Source organism: Muntiacus reevesi, chromosome 4 (genome assembly GCF_963930625.1).
Source record: "Muntiacus reevesi chromosome 4, mMunRee1.1, whole genome shotgun sequence".
In the NCBI taxonomy this organism is placed as follows: domain Eukaryota; kingdom Metazoa; phylum Chordata; class Mammalia; order Artiodactyla; family Cervidae; genus Muntiacus; species Muntiacus reevesi.
In genome coordinates, this window is record NC_089252.1 from 66,823,095 (window position 1) to 66,831,404 (window position 8,310).

Genomic DNA, 8,310 nt, shown 5'->3' on the forward strand with positions numbered 1-8,310 from the left:
TACTTTTACTCCTGTAGGAATTGCGATAATTATCATAACTGATGGATAGTATGCTGGTGTAACATCTGTTCCTACTGTAAATATATGATGGGCTCCTGACCAGAAAGGTCAGCAAACAAAACGGTGCTCAGACTCACATGTGCCTATATCTGATGGTGTTAGGGCCTCAGATGCCATAGCTGAGGCAAAACATCCCCCTAATTAAAAAAATACGTGAATCCAGTTACATGTGAGCATGGGCTGAGTAGTCCCTGGAGGTGTCTTATTTAAGAGGAATGAATGGGCCATTGTAGGTGACGTGGTTCTGAAATAAGAACCAGTTGTCTGATGAAGTTTACTAGTAGAAACTGCACGAATTATGGGCCCAGAGCCAGAAGGAGGGACACAGGCTGAGCAGGTTGATGATTTCACACAGTGGGCTGATGAAGCTCTAGGTCTGTTGTGCGTGATACTTTTGTGACTGGAACTGATTTGACTTTGTTGCTGTGTATGATCAATGAAAATATGTACTATGTAATATTAGTAATATAATGTACATGCTTATAAGTTTAAGGTTAATAAATTTTGCACAATTATATATATTATAATATTTTATATATATAATTATTATGTGCCATATAATATATACTGTGTGTGTGGATATGCATATAATGCATGGAGTGCATTAGGGGCAGGAAATAAGCTGTTTTAATACTTAAATAGTACTCTATGATTTTGCAAATGTCCCATAGTAAATATTCAGGGAAGGGTTTAAGTAGAATTTCACCTTTGGGTACCGATGGTGAAGCTGGAGCTTCTTCCTTGAGTCTTAGGGAGGTGGTTGAGCTCCTTTTCTGGTGTAAATGACCAGGTAACAGATACACTACAAAGACTCTTCATAGAAGAAGAAGATTTTCAATAATGCTATTTACTAGTATTAGCACTAGAATTAAGAAGAAGTATAAAGTAGATGCTAAGTGTCTGTTAGTGATGAAAGGGTGTTTGACTGGCTGTCCTCAAGTCACATTGTTAATTGATCTGCTACTAGGACTCAGAATAAAACTTGGCTGAGAGGTTGGAATGCCATGCTTCATGATTGTGAAGTGTTAAAATAAATGCTAGGATTAAACTTGAAAATACTAGAGTTAATGCACCCCTTAATTTATTAGTATTTGATGATAGAATTGCATATGTGAGTAAGAACCATCATCTAGCTTTATATGAGGTGGTATGTTGGCGGGGCTGGCTGGAGTCTAGTTGTCTGCATCTCCTAGAGGTCAGGTGAAAATAATACAAATATTATCAAGATTAGAATTAATAGGCACCTAGGATATCTTTGATCATGTAGTAGGTATGGAATGAAATTTTATTGATGTCAGAGGAGACCCCCTGTAGGATTCTTTAAAGCCTGTTTCATGAAGGAATAGTAGGTGAATGGCTGCGAGTGCTGTGATGGTGAATGGGATGAAATAGAAGGCAAAGAATCACGTGAGACTTGCTTTGTCTACTGAAAATTCATCTCATGTTCTTTCAGTAGGTTTGTGCCAGTGTATGGATTGCTGAAAGGAGATTAGTGATGACTGCTGCCCCTCGAATGATACAGTGTCTATCCTCAGGGTAGAACATAGCCTAGGAAGGCTGTGGCTATTACTGTGAATAGTAGGATAATTCCAATATTTCATGTTTCTAGAATGGGATCAAATCTCTGGTGTAAGTCTCATGCTGCATGAATGAATAGGCAGAGAAAGAATGTAGATACTCCATTTGCACATAGATATCAGATGATTCATCTGTATTTTATGTCCCAGCAGATGTGTTACTGATGAGAAAGCAGTTACTGAGTCTGATGGATAATGTGTTGCTAGAATAAGCCTGTCAAGATTTGTTGAACTAAAAATGCCCAGAAATGGGCCACAGTTTCATCAAAATGAAATGTTTTATGTGGCCAGGAGATCAATGAATGTGTTGTTAATGATTATTAGTGGGTGTGACTTTGGATGCAAGTCATTAGTGTTCTTATACTTGAAATGCAACAATGGTTTTTTTATGTCATTGGTTATGGTTGGATTCCATGTATGAACTTGGATGGCATACGTTCTGTTTATGTTCGGTAGTATTTTTGTCATGAGATCTGAAGGTTTTTCTTCAAAACCTTCACCTGTTCATGGTGGGCTTGGGTTGTTTGTGAGTGGTGTTGGTTGTAGTCTAGTGTTGAATTTTTCTGGGTCCTTTTTAGGTTAAATAGTATTTTGATTTCTTTGGTTGGAGTGTTAGTGGTATTTGGTGACACAGCAGCTTTATGACTGCTGAGCAGTTTTGTGAGGTTTGAGTCTCTAATAAAACTGTTTCGGGCGTATCTCTTTCAGGATGAATGATGGGGATTTCAACTTTTTAAAATTTTTTTCAAAGATTGGGAAATAGAGTTTGTGTCTAAATTTAATGGATTAGGGGATTGAATCATTGATACAGGTGATTCTGGGTTTGATGGTGAGGAGGCTCTAGAAATGGTTGATGTGCAGTTGTGGTACTTGATTAGTTGTTACTGGCTGATCACTGCTTATTGGTGTTGGAGTCATGATGGAGAGTACTCATGGTAACTAAATAGATGCTCAGAAGGAGGGTAATGAGGAATGAGAGGAAATAGAGTTTGATTAGGCCTTTTTGGTCCGATAATAGTGTGGAAGTTTTATTTGAATCAGCAAGGTAGATGTCAGTAAAACACGTTCTGTACACACATACATACACACAATGGACTATTATTCAACCATTGGAAAGAATGAATGAAATAATACCATTTGCAGCTTTGGGTGAACAGAGGTAAAGGCTGTTGAGAAGTATTTTTACTCTGAAGGCTATTGTGCATGCTAGTCCTATGAAAATGTTAGATCAGGAGTCAGATGTTATTTGTGTTCAATATTGAATTAAATAACTTAAAAAATTATTGAAGTATAGTTGATTTACAGTGCTGTATTACCTTCTGCTCTACAGCAAAGTGATTTGGTTATCCACATACATATGTCCACTCTGTTTTAGATTATTTTCTTACGTAAGCATTGGAGAATATTGAGTGGAGTTCCCTGTGTTACACAGTAGGTTCTCATTGGATATGTATTTTATACATAGTAGTGTGTATGTATCAGTCGCAATCTCTCAATTTATCCCTCCTGCCCTTATTCCCCAGCCAAACTCTAGCTTTGTTTTCCATTCAGTAACTCTACTTCTGTCTTGTAAATAAGTTCACTTGTATTGCCTTTTTAAAATTTCCACATAGAAGTGGTAATTGTATGATATCTGTCTTTATCTGACTTGCATCACTCAGTATGCCAATCTCTAGGTCTGTCCATGCTGCTACTGATGGCATTATTTTGTTCTTTTTTATGTCTGAGAAATATTTCATTGATACATACATTCCTTTCTTTATATTCTTTTCCATTGTGGTTTATCACAGGCCATTGAATAAGGTTCTCTCTGCTATACAATAGGATCTTGTTGTTTATCCATCCTGATACACTGACCTTACATCCACTAACCCCAACGTGCTGCTCCATCACTCCCCCAACCCCGTCCCTGTTGGCAACAACCCATCTATCCTCCATGTCTGTGAATTATGCAGAAGTTTAATGAGCCTGTAGTGTTGTGGATATACCTTAGTGCTGCTGAGAGTGGGAGGCATCCTGCTAGTGTGTAGAATAAAAAGTAAACTTCTGCCTGAAGTTGTTCTGTTTGATTACTCCACTGGGTAATGATAGGAACAGTTGGAAATAGTGTTACTTCAAGTAAAATGTAAACTAGGATTTGTTCCATGGCAACCAGTGTTACAATTAGAAATGTTTGTAATACTACTAGGATGGTGATGTTTTGGGGGGAGATTAGGGATTCTTGGAACAGGTGGGATTGGCTGGCTAGAGGTATGAGTGGCAACATTAGTAGTGGTGCTGATAGGGGGTCAAAGAAGAAAAACCTGTGAAAAGTTGGCTATTCATTAAGCTGGCTGAAAAGAAATGGGCTTATTCAGCTAATCAGTAAGCTTTGGGCTATAGGATTAACTCGGATTATATTGTTCTTTGATAATCTTGTTAATGGTATTAATATGATTGTAGGGATAATGATAAGATTTTGTACTTAGTTGGTGCCATACAAGTTTCATATTATTGCTAATAGGGAGAGTTCAGGTGCAACTTTGCAAAGTGCTGGTACTAGCAGGACAGTGGAATCTGCCGCTAGAGTGAAATGGATGTTTAGAATTATTAGGGTTGCCGTCAAGAATAGTGGTATTGTTATTCCTTCTTGGCATAATAGTGAGGCTATTAGGTAAGACTGGTATTTTATGAGACGGCATGTATGCTGATCCTTTCTGGTCAAATCCACACTCAGAGACTTGTTTTTTCCTGTGTAAATATTTAATGGAGGGAGCCAGAGTGAGATACATACAAATAATGAGACTAGTGCTCTGTTTGTGATTAATGTCAGTATAAGATTTATTGTTCGGTTTTGGATCATGCCAGAACTGATTGGAAGTCAGTTGTGCAATTTAATACTAAAAGAAGATCTTCATCAATAAATAGATTCCTAAGGGAATAGTCACACACACACACACACCCCCGCCCCTATCCACAGAATGTCAGTATCAGGCAGCAAAGCCCAAGTGGTGATTGGATGTGAAGTGGAATTTTAATTTGACTAAGAAGCAGATGACTAGGAAAGTAAAAAGTCATTGCATGTCGACCATGGAATCCTGTAGCCATGAAGAACATTGACCGACACACCCCATCTGAAATTGTAAGAGGGTTTCGTACTATTCTGAGGCATGTAGAACTGTGCAGTCAACTCCCAAGGCAATTCTCATAAAGAGGGTTTGGCCCATATGTATTTGAATAAGACTGTGGTGGGCGCAGGTGATGGGTACCCTGAAATCTAATAGGACCAGATGTTTAGGCATGGTCCCTCTAGTGGGTTTAGAGGTCAGATGTCTGGTGTGGTCAGCATCCATCTAGTTCAGGTGTGGGGGTGAGGCTTGAGTGATGGAAGGCTCAGCAAAAGCCAGTAAGAAAGAGCACTTCTGAAAGCATGAAAAGAGTTAGTCCAGATCGAAGTCCTGTTTGAACAGTCGTGTAGAATGGCCTTGGCAGGGGCTTTCTCAGAGGATGTCTCATCATCGTCCACATGCTGTCAGAGCATTAGTGGACTTGGTCATAATTCTAGCATTGAACTGGAATCTCATGAGAGGCCAGGAGGTGTTAGGGCTGGAGGGGCTCCTGGGACGGATCAGGGACTAGGATTTACTCTGTGACGTGCAGGGCTTGGTGGGTCATTGTCTGTTGTCATGTGAGTAGAGACTTACAGAAAGTCCCCTACATAGGAACCTTCAAGTCGTGAAGTTTCAAAGGTGTGAGCGTGTGTTCGCTTGTCCAGTCGTGGAAGATGGCTCACACCTTACATGCATTGTCACATGTGTGCATCCGCTCCAAGTGGCCGTGCTTCCGTGTACCTCACCGCACAGTGCAGTATGGTGTTCAGCAGAACAGCGTCTTTATTTCAAGCCCAGGAGGTCCCCAAGCAAGAGGGTAGATAGAAGTGACCCAGCAAGGAACCAGAACCCGTGCCATCATCATCAGACGTGAGTGAAGCTGCAGCCGGCCCTCCCTCTCCTGTTGCCGACGACCCTTCAGCTCCACCATCTCCCGCCTCCTCTCCCTCCTCCGGTCAGTAACTCTTCCTGCCCGTTCACTAGATGCCAGACTCTATATGCCAGCCAGTGGTTGTCTTGTACTGTAAGATTAAATATGTTTTATTTTTTGTATTTTTTTTAATGTATTATTTGTGTGAAAAGTACTATAACCTATTACAGCACAGGACTGTATAACCAATTGTGTTCGTTGGGGACCTAGGCTAACTTCGTTGGACTTAAGAACAAATTGAAAGAAAGAACACACTCTTGAAACAGAACTTATTACTATGAGGGGACTTTCTGTAGTAGGGTGTCTGTGTAAGCTTGATTTAAGGCACCATCAAATTCGAGGAAGGTGAGTGGGGTGAGAATCATGTCTGTGATAAAGATTGTTCTGGTCCTGACATGTATTAGTAGCAGCGCTGGAGCTGCCCCTCCGATTCAGTGAATTACTGAGTGTCCTGCTCTAATATTGGTGGTTAATCATATGGCTGAGGCTGTGGGTTGACTAAATAGGCTCACAGTTGTGATGAGGACTAGCACAGGGAAAAGATGAACTGGGGTCCCTTGTGGTACAAAATGAACCAGGGATGCTTTTATTTTGTGGGGGAAACCAGGCATTACAGTTCCTGCTCATGGAGGGATTGCTAGACCTAAATGTCTTGAGAGTTGCGTGGTGGGTGTGTATGAGGGTGGTAGGATCCTCGTAAACTTGCTGACCCATTAAATAGAGTGAGTGATCGAAGTTTTTGTGTTCAGATCTGTCCTCTGTGATGTGAACCTCTTTTTTGATGTGCGTTGTTCTCTTCACTGTTGAGTAGAAATGCTGCAGTGGTAGATTCATGGGGTAGGTGTGGAATACCATGCTTGAGACTAGAACAATGAAGATAATGAGAAGGTCCTGCTATTATTGGGGTGATGATAGAGTCAGTAAGTTTTGGTTCTTGTTTCTAAAGAAGTGAATTGTTTTTGTGTTTGAGTGAATTTTAATTCTGGATTTAAATGATAAACACATTTTAACTTTTTTCATTGGACCATAATAATGGGACTGGAATGATTGAGGAAATAGTAATGAATCATGTTGATGTCTCTAATTGTGGCATGTCACTAAGGGGAGATTTAAACTCCTGTTTTTAAATAAAAAAGGTTCATGCCATTTAGCTTCTTAATGGATTTATGCTATTGACACAGCTCCTTTCTCAGTATTCTAGTGGAACTAATTTGAGGATGACAGGTGTGAAGGTATGATTTTTTCCACAGATTCCTGAGCACTGTCCCTTGTATAGACCTGGTTGTATTGATATGAGGGTTGTTTGGTTTAAGTGTTGTGGAAGAGCATCTCTTTTTAGACCCAATGAAGGCCTGGCTCATGAGCGTAGAGCATCTTAAGAGGAGGTTAATATTTGGATCGTCACTTCTATGGGTGGAACTCCTCGGTTGTCTCCTTCCAACAGTCACAGTCCTCCTGGCTTTAGGTCTGATGTGGAGATCACAGGGGGTTCAGAGACTGGGGGACAGCTGTGTTGGGTCCTCCAGTTATCAGTGGGACTAATCAGTTTCTGCAGCCTCCAGTTACAGCAGGTATAACTGTAAAGAAAAGGATTATAAATGCATGGGCTCTTACAACCTACACTGTAGATTTGGTCATCTCAGAGCCATGCTCTGGGTTGACCTAATACAAAATGAACAAGTAGGCTTGAGACAGAACCTGTTGTTTCAGGCCAAGCTGCTGTTCTATGCTAAATTGTGTCTGACTATTTGCAACCCCATGGACAAGCACAAGATAATAAATATAAGGTACCAATATCTTGATGGGTTGAGAAGAGTCATAATTTGTGTATCTGAACTCTGGTCTCATTGGTGCCCTAGGGTGTTTAGGGTCAGAGAAGGATGATAGATTCATTTCTTCTGTCATGTAAATAATTGGTAAGGATGACGTGGCAATTAAAATTAAGATGATGGCTGGTAAAATTGTTCTTTTTTTTTTTTTTTTTTTTTTTTACTACTTGTGCATCTCTTCTGTTTGTATGTGTTAGTTTAGTTGTTAGTCTGAGTTAATAGGTTAGTTAGTATAAGTGAAATGATATAAAGAGCCAAAGAACTCATGGAAAATGTGATGATTCACATGTGATCATGGAAGTGTAGGAGCTCTTCTGTGGTGAGTGATGTTGCATCTTTAAAGCCAAGATGAAAAGGATTGTTGTTATTCAGTTGCTCAGTCGTGTCCAACTCTTCGCGACCTCATGAACAGCAGCACGCCAGGCTTCCCTGTCCTTCATTATCTCCTGGAGTTTGCTCAAACTCCTGTTCATTGAGTTGGTGATGCCATCCAACCATCTCATCCTCTGTCGTGCCCGTCTCCTCCTGCCCTCAATCTTTCCCAGCATCAGGGTCTTTTCTAATGAGTCAACTCTTCACATCAGGTGGTCAAAGTATTGGAGCTTCAGCTTCAGCATTAGTCCTTCCAATGAATATTCAGAGTTGATTTCCTTTAGGATTGATTGGTTTAATCTCCTTGCTGTCCAAGGGAAAGGATATGCCATGGAAATAGAAAGGGTTTCCACCTATGATTTAACCTGCATAAAGTTACATAATTTTTACTATATCTCACTTGTCAAGAGAGATAGAATACTTGTGGTATTGGCTTGAAACCAGTAGAAGAG

The 8,310-nt window shown here is 40.2% G+C and overlaps 2 pseudogenes; both read right to left on the bottom strand.

Annotated features, from left to right (window-relative positions):
- Positions 1-875: 875 nt before the first annotated feature.
- Positions 876-2,105, bottom strand: LOC136167450 (cytochrome b-like; annotated as a pseudogene).
- A 2,501-nt stretch (positions 2,106-4,606) lies between these two features.
- Positions 4,607-5,657, bottom strand: LOC136167451 (cytochrome c oxidase subunit 3-like; annotated as a pseudogene).
- Between the last annotated feature and the right edge of the window lie 2,653 nt (positions 5,658-8,310).